The 8,382-nt window shown below is 49.4% G+C and overlaps 1 long non-coding RNA gene across 1 annotated transcript; it reads right to left on the minus strand.

Annotated features, from left to right (window-relative positions):
• Positions 1 to 1,765: 1,765 nt before the first annotated feature.
• LOC139826704 (uncharacterized) lies at positions 1,766 to 3,810 on the minus strand. The gene is made up of 3 exons (XR_011736858.1): positions 3,753 to 3,810; positions 2,317 to 3,442; positions 1,766 to 1,898 (listed from the first exon to the last, which is right to left on the minus strand). It is a non-coding gene; the product is annotated as an uncharacterized lncRNA (long non-coding RNA).
• Between the last annotated feature and the right edge of the window lie 4,572 nt (positions 3,811 to 8,382).

Below are 8,382 nucleotides of genomic sequence, written 5' to 3' on the forward strand. Positions count from 1 at the left end.
TGAGGAGCAAGTGGAGCTGCTCACACCAAGGGCACAGGCAGGGTTGGTGCACGTCACCGGTTCTAAGGCTGTCACCAGAACCTGACAACCTGACAACAGTGTGCTGGCTCCCCGGGCAGTTGAAGTACAACCAGAACGCAAGAGGCAGCTTAAATTCGGGGTCGTCTTTTTGCCAGGAGCAACAAATGCCGTGATGGAGACAACGGGGAAAAGGTGGAAACTCTCAGACCGTGGTGCAGTCTCAGAGAGGAAAAGAGATGAACGAGACACTGATGAGCGGGAAAAGTTGACGTATTTATCATAGAAACATTAAAGGTTATATAGAGATGGAATGTTACACGAAGATCAAATATTTAAATACATTCGCTCCAGACACAAAATAGTGTTAAAAAGTTCATCTATTTATTATAGATACATTAAATATTATACAAAGCTCAAACATGATCTAAAGATCAAACATTAAAATCTACTAACTCCAGACAAGAATTGGTGGGAAAACGTTTGCATATTTATTATATAAGTATTAAATATTAAATAAAGATTAAATAGAATACTGCTCTAGAAATGCAGCAGGAAATCACAGCCTCTGCTCTCCTGAGCAACCGCTCGGAGAGGTGAGACCTTGTTCTCAGCAGCCATCGAATCCGCAGCAAGAGCTGCCCCAGCTGCTGTTTGCAGACATCCATTAATCCACAGTCTCCCCTGCTAAACACTTTCTGCGATGTCCTGCAAAGATTCTGGGCCTTGGAGCTGGGTTTGCTGGGGAAGGGGCACCTTGTGTCACAGCTCACACACCCCAGTGCTGAGCTGGACACACAACAGCCGGCGCTGGCAGAAGAGCAGGGGCAGCAAAGCCGGCACTTGCTCAGAGTGCTTCCCTTGGCATTGTTGATCAAATACAAGCTTCAATTTCAAGGCCAGAAACCTTGAGAGATGCTCTTTGCAAACCTCTCATTCATCCCCTGCTCCACATGTTTTGATTTGTAACATCGGTCACGTTCCCTGCCAAGGAGGTCTGATCGGGGAATAGGTGTTTCCGAAACTAAAAGCACCATTCAAGTCACCTGGGGTGAAAACACCACCCACAGTAACAGCGCTTTGCTGTTCCCACCGCTCACCAGGATGCTCCTGTAGATGTTGCCGCTTCTGTCCTCTTCTACGCTGGTGCGGATGACGCAGCTCTCTCCGCTCTGCTGGTTGTAGGCTGGCAGGACTGGCGGCACTTCTTTTGATGGAACGGGAGTCACGGGGCCGGGGCACTTCTTGGAGCACTTGTCATCAGATGGCAGCAAGGGGGGAGACGAGATCAAACACATTCATTACCATTGAATTTCAAAGATCCAAAAGCTAAAGATGACACTCTTCAGCACAACAGCCTTAACAAGGGCTTCGGCAACCCAGTTAAGGCAGCTTAGGTCAAGAGAGCAGAGTCTGCAGGACAAAGCTCCCTGGGAACGGAACCCAGCCCAGCCCAGGCTTGGTCTGGGCAGTTCCTGGCAGGTCAAACCACAGGGCTGGTGAGCTCTGACCTCACCTGCTTCTCACTTGCTCAGCTGCTCTGCCTGCCCCAGAATTAGGCTGGGCTGATGTACATGAGCCCTCCCCCCAAAATCGCCTTTCCCAGAGCTCAGGTCCCTCCATTCCACTGCCAGCAACGCTCCAGTCAAGATCCACAGGCTTGGGCAAGCGCCTGGGGCCGCCGGCAGCGTCAGCAGCCTCGCACAGGCTGTTTGTGCTGAACACAGGGCCCGGGCCCTACCTTGTGCTGAGGCTCCTCAGCAGTGTCGGTGGGAGGGACGATGGTGACGGTGCTGTCCCCAGAGCTCCCACCTGGAGCAGGTTTGGGCTGCGCGTTGACGGGGGTGCTGAGGGCGCTCACCCCCAAGCCCAGGAACGGCCTAGGGGAGAAAAGAAAGCACAACAGAGCTGGGCTGAGCACAGCTGTCACTTGCTTCAACAATCTGACCTGCTGTTGTGTTTTCCTATCTCGAGTGGCCTATTGTTTGTGTGTGTATAGCAAATTAGACTCTATCCTTATTTGCTCTGTTTTGCTGCTGCAAATTTGAATTGAATTTATAATCCAGCACTAAAATCGTTCCTTTGTTTGACACCTTAGAGTTATTTCTGCAGTCTTTAGTCGATAACCCTCCTGGCTACTTACACCAATAGAAAGAGACAACAGCAATACGTATTTCTAGCTGGCGGTGTCTCCTCGCAGCACTGCAGTGCTCTGGATCCCCAGCCAGGTTTGTCAGCTGGTGTTTGATTTATTCCAGTTCATATTCACGCACCAAACCCCCTCCCCGTTGTACTCACAGGCTGAATCTCTTCACCACGCTCTTCTGAGCTCTGCCTGCTGCGGTGCTCTGGTCAGGAGCTGCTCCTTCGATTTCACGTGACAGACAGAAACTGCAGAACAGGCAATACCGTTAGTTAAATATCTCAAAGTGGCCATATCTGAGAAGCCCTGGGTCACTCCCACGTCCCAGAGGGTTCATCCCCACGAGGAGGAGCGCAGCTCTGTGCGTGTGTATTTCCACTCTCCGGGAGCAGCTCCTGGCAGCGCAGAGCTCAAGGCTGAGAGAACCTGAACCTGCCTGCGGGGGAAGAAAAGCTGCTTCGCCAGCTGGGCTGAGACCCTACCTCTCCTCATCACTTCAATGCCGCTGCCTCCTAAACCACTGCACGAATTTCTCATCTCCTGTCACGCAATAGCTGTTACATGAGGACTGCAACAGCTTAATTTGTGCGATTACTTCAAACTCCTAAGAAAACAAATAATAAAATAGGAATTCTAATTAGAAAAATCAAGCCAGTCTCGTTAATACACTAAACACACGCAGCAACAGATCCAGGACAAACTGCCCTCGGACAGAGGAAACCCCGGCACCTTCGCTCCTACTGATCTCTGACCAACAAGGCTCAGGCTGGAAGGCAACGCTCAGCCTTGATTTCTCGGTCCCAGGTACCCGCTTCGCTCGCTGCACCTTTGACCCACAACTATTTACTGCAGCACAAGGAAGATGGTCACAGACTGCATCTTGTGGCCAGCAAAGGTCTCACGCCAGCAGGTCTGATGCGCTCCCAGCACACAGAACACGCTCGTGTAACGTGTTCCCGTGAACACCAAACGGGGGGAACGTGCCCCAGACGTAACTCCCGCGGCAGCGAGTGCCCTGCGGCTCCTCTTCCCCTGCTGCCCGCATCTAAAAGGAATTTCTCTTCCCGCGCTGCCCCGCACAGCCCGGCAGAGGTTCACAGCGTGCCGGGGACTGTTCCTTCCTCACCCTCTGAGTAACGTGAGCGGCTGTTGGATACGCCCAGCAAAGACAACAGGCCTCGCCAAGAGAACGCTCTAGCAGAGAGCGTCAGGCACTAACGATCACAGAACAGTCACCGTTCCACTTACCCTTCGCCGCTTCTCAAAATTGATCAGGCCGCCCTGTTGGAAGGACAGAGAAGGGATCGGAGGAGAAGAGCACAGGCTCGGCTGGAGTTAATCACAAACAGGATGAACAGGATGAAGTAGCGACACCAAGGGACGGGCCAGAGCTGCCCTGACCAAAGGCCTCTACAAAGACCCGTTTCCAGCTCTAGGATAAGCCACAGCACTCATGTACCTGAGTCTATTTGTTAAATACATTCCTCTCTTTTTAAGAACTGCACTAGCACCCAGTGGAAGATGCAGGAGCAGACACAGTGTCTGCAAGGGAGGGAGGAGATTTAGGATTCCAAAAATTGCCCCAAATTACCTCGAGATAGTCCTGAAGGGCTGTGTCCAGCATGACAAGGTCAGTGAGGAAGGTACCCAGGTAAGGTACCGTGCCTTGTGTGACTCCCTGCAAACGGTCAGAGCAATGGTGGATTAATTGACTGAGAAGTCATAATTATACTAATTAGAATACTCCTGTGGAAGCAAACCAAACACAACTAGTCTGCTTCACCAAACAGCGCTCTTGTAAATGATGCTTTCACGACATCATCCTTGGTATCTCAGCCAGCGGTTCATGTCTGCACAGAGCGGTATATAAGCCAAAGTGCTCATTCGTAACTCCTCTGCGTCAAATCTCGCTGTGCGGCACCTCTCGCCCCAGCAGAAAAGCCGGGATTTACAGACCCGTCTTCCCCAAAGCACCGCATACGGGAGCTCATTGGTCAGGAACAGGGCTGAGCTCGGCTTTGGGTGAGATCACAACCTGGCAACTCAAGCTCATTCCCACCTTCAGCAGCAGCTCCCTGCTCGTCGCAAAGTTGTCACAGTCGGAGAAGATTTCCCAAAGCTCTTCGAACATCAGCATTGTGTCCCTGTACAGGAAAAGATTAAATGATTTAAGTTGTTTGTAAGCACTCTGAATCAGATCAGGGGACAATTTTTTTCTCAAGAATCGTTAACAGTTGGGCACAGAACAGATAAAAGCACCAAAACACATCCAGTGACACACTGCACAGCCTTACTTTGGAACGCAGGCCCAGGTCTTCTTCAGGCGATAAACCGAGGTGGACTGCAAGGCGGAAACGATGGCCTTCAGAGACGAAAAGTTGTTCAGGATCCTACATTGCTGTGAAAGGAGCGGTTAGAAACACAGGAGCGTTAAACGTCAGCATCACCAATAGTCAGTGCTCTTCTGTCTGCCCCGTGTCCTGCTTGCTGCACATTCTCCCTGCTAAGCGGGCAGCTCTACAAATACTGAGCATCAAAAATATCACTCCCCGCTACAACCCCCCTGTCCCCTCCCAGCTCCACGGCACCCGCACAAGGAACGTTAAACAGTCGCGAATAAACGCTTTACACGTCCGATACGGATCCACTTCTCCAAGATCTTCGCTCTTGGCTGTGTCTTTAATTCTTTGCTCTCCAGGATGGTGCTGAGCACGCAGTTGGTGACGGCGTTGAACTGCGAGATGGTGGCTCTGATGCTCTGTGCCAGCTGTTTGTTCTCTTTCTTGTCCCTTCGGGACCAGATGCAGCCCAGGCAGTGGTGGGGCACAACGTTCTGGAAGAGTGTCTAGAGGGAAACAGAGGTGTCCAGCTCAGCCTGGAGCGCTACTGCCCACAGCAAGAAATGCACGGTCACAGTACAAACTGCAGCTGAATCCAGTATGGTATTAAAAGGGAAATATTGGTTTTCTCTCCAGTTTAAAATATACACTTTGGTATAACTCTTTAGGCCTGACGCCCTAAAAGAAGTGTCAGCTAAACTGTCCTGGAAAAATAAAAGACACCTTTCTATCACTTACATTACCAGGGGGAAAGATTTCTATATCATGATACTTTTGAAAGAGATTGATACAAATAAGCCAAATCGGAGCTCTACAGTTACAAAGTACTTCTACATCTTCAGGTGAGGTAGCCTAAGATACAGTCAAAATACGCTATTTCTGAGGGGTCAAATGCTAAACTTTGCAAAAGAGGCCACACAGTCTACATCCACACTGTATAACAAAAAGACAAACACCTTCAGAAGAACTGAAGGAAAAGCCCAATCAATGAAGCAAGTCTGGATAACCAAGCAGAGCTGCGCTCTGTGTCCCAGCAACAGAGCGGTTCTGGAACAACAGACTTACACCGATATAAGTTAAAAAACAAACAAACAAACAATGAGAAGCCCAGAACTCTTTCCCCGAGCATTTCAAGTAATACCTATGATCTACATACCGCATCCATGTATGTCAGCTGTTCTGCCACCAGGTCTTCTTGGAACAACGAGAACTCTTCTGGGCCGCTGATCTCCAGTTCCTCTTCCTCGTCCGGGGTGCAGGGAGAAAGGCTGTGGAACGCGTCTGGCCAGCGGGGAAAACACGAGTCAGTGAATTTATACAGAAAACAAGTAATCAAAGCAGGTATTTGGAAAATCACTACATAGAAGAACAGAACATGCAAAGGGACCTGCCTGGGGTAACGGCCTCACCGTGCTGCATATTTTAGGGAGATAGAGAAGGTCCAGAAGATTAAATGGGCAAAGAGAAGGTAGAAGAAAAAGAAATAGGGAGAACTGAGCTGTTCAGGGTCTCTTAGCTGAGAAGTGCCTTAACCCATTCACTAACCATTCTTTGGAAAGAACAAACCCACCAACCCCCCCACAACAACTCCTTATTAACACTGCAGAACTTTGATAATCTGCTTGTCAGCATTTACGCATTCTATACTCTGAAAAACAGCTGAACTGCAAAGAGACAAGACTGCAGTTATACCCCCAAAATATTACGCTGAGAATGCTCTTATGTCCACGTTTCAAGGGAAGAGGAGGAGAAGGGAGAGAGACCAGTTGGAAAGTTAAAACGTGCTTTGCTAGTACTACTGATGAGGAGAGAAAGTAATGCAAAATATACGAAACCAATCGTGGCTCCAGCAGCTTCAGGACAGGCCCCCGGACGCCCTGGGCTGGACTCGGCACTAAACCAGAGCTGGATTCAGGGCTGCAGGGCTGTACAGAATTGATCAGCAGCCTTGGCTGCCGCAGCACTAAGTCTAAACCTGGGCCTTTTCTGCACACCAGTCCTACCGTTATGCGCTCCAGAGCCAACGGGGTCTGAGAAACACGCAGGTAACGTGAGAAAAATGCATGTAGTAGAACTCAGTCTGCCTACTAAGGCTGGAAGTTGATTCCAGTACTCATTCACATACCACGTGAGCTCTTACGACTTTTCGGCTCACGGCACAGGAAGCTTTGTGCTCTGGATAAGGGGATGTGTCAGGCTTGACGCTGGGAGAACACACAGACAGCAGAGAAAGGTACTTTACCATCATTCTCCCATTCTTCTTTCTGGAACTGCTCCAGGAGGTTCTGCGCCCTCTTCTCCGGGTCAGAGCCGGGCATGTTCTTCTTCAGATAACTCAGCACCTTCTGCAGACACACGTACTCGGGCGGCTCTCGGAAATCGTCGGCACATTGGTCGAGCCAGGCTTGTAAAATCGATGCCATCGCACTGTGAGCAAATTCAGAGAGAACACATGGGTTGTATGCAGCAGGTATTGATGCAATCGCATGGATCTGTACCTAATATAACAACAGGAACACTGAGACATTCATCCCCCACGTGAGGGCAGTATGGACACTTCTGTGAGCACAGAATTTAATTTGTTCTTTTTAGGCAAGAAATATTATTAAGATAATACTTCATAGGAAACTAAAGGCTGCTTCTTCAATTACACCTTGAGAAACCAGCGCAGTCATTCATATTTTCTCTGCGTTGTATTATTGGATGTGTTATGAGACAGCTGATACTTGGCCTTTACACAAGCTCCTTGAAGCAAACAGGGCTGTGAATTGTCAAATGAAACAACAGCTCTGCTGCCCACGTCCCGCTCCAGCACCGAACCCTGACTGGGGCTCGCTGGGCGCTGCAAAACCAAACTTACGTCCTGAGCACTGTGCTGGATCCGGGGGAATTCTGGGTTCCATGTTCTTCAGAGCCCGAGATCTCCAGGTTTCTGTATCTGAAAAAATGAGATGGCTGTTTAGAGGAACCTCTACTGAGCAACCCAAACAGCGTAATCCATATACAATTGGCATAAACATATAGATATTGGCATATTCATATACAATTGGCATGAAGACAAGGGCTTCATGCTGGACAATTCCACCGTGGCTGGGGAAGCTGCGGCAGAGATGAAGGGTTTGCACATATCCCCCGTGCACTGGTCTTTTTTTAAGGGACAAGCTGTATTGGTTTTCTTGTGTCGGTCCCAGTTTGGTTCCTTAGCGGTCAGACCACGCACACTTTCCCCACCTGGCGCTTAAGCTTTAATGAGATTTGGGATGTGGGCAACGTGCATTTACACATGGTGTGTTTACGCTGAAATCCTGAATTTTGCAGGATTCTTTTCTGTCAACGTCCCCCTGTCGTGTATAATAAATGACGGCTCAGTTTCCATTCTGTCCCGGCTCTCACCTGTCCAGGAGCAGTTCCAGGACTGTGCTGGTGGAAGCAAAGGCCCTGTACGTGGAGAGGAAGATGCTGATGTATGTGAAGTCATTATCGGCAAAGGCCGTCGGAAGCGTCTCCACCAGATTTTCCAAAGTTCCAGCTTTCAGGGCCCTGCTGTTGCACGTCTCGTCCGGGCTGACAGTGTGTCCTGCAGGGAACTGGTCCCCTTCAGCCTACAAAGTGGAAACAAAGACAAAGCACAAAACTCAGACAGAAGCCAGAGCCCCGACAGAGCTTGCACAACGAAACACAGATTCCATTCCACCTTTTCACAGGAATAGTCCATCTCTAGTTACTAAACAATTTTGTCGGTTTGGGCTCTCCAAACACCAAATGCTGTATCAAATACTGGAGGACAATCAAGACATTTCTTATTGAAACAGCCAAGTGTTTCCAGTGCTTAAGCTGTAATCTCCTGGTTGCCTTTGAAACTGACCATTCTCTCATAACAGG

Source organism: Patagioenas fasciata, unplaced genomic scaffold (genome assembly GCF_037038585.1).
Source record: "Patagioenas fasciata isolate bPatFas1 unplaced genomic scaffold, bPatFas1.hap1 Unplaced_1, whole genome shotgun sequence".
NCBI classification, from domain to species: Eukaryota; Metazoa; Chordata; class Aves; order Columbiformes; family Columbidae; genus Patagioenas; species Patagioenas fasciata.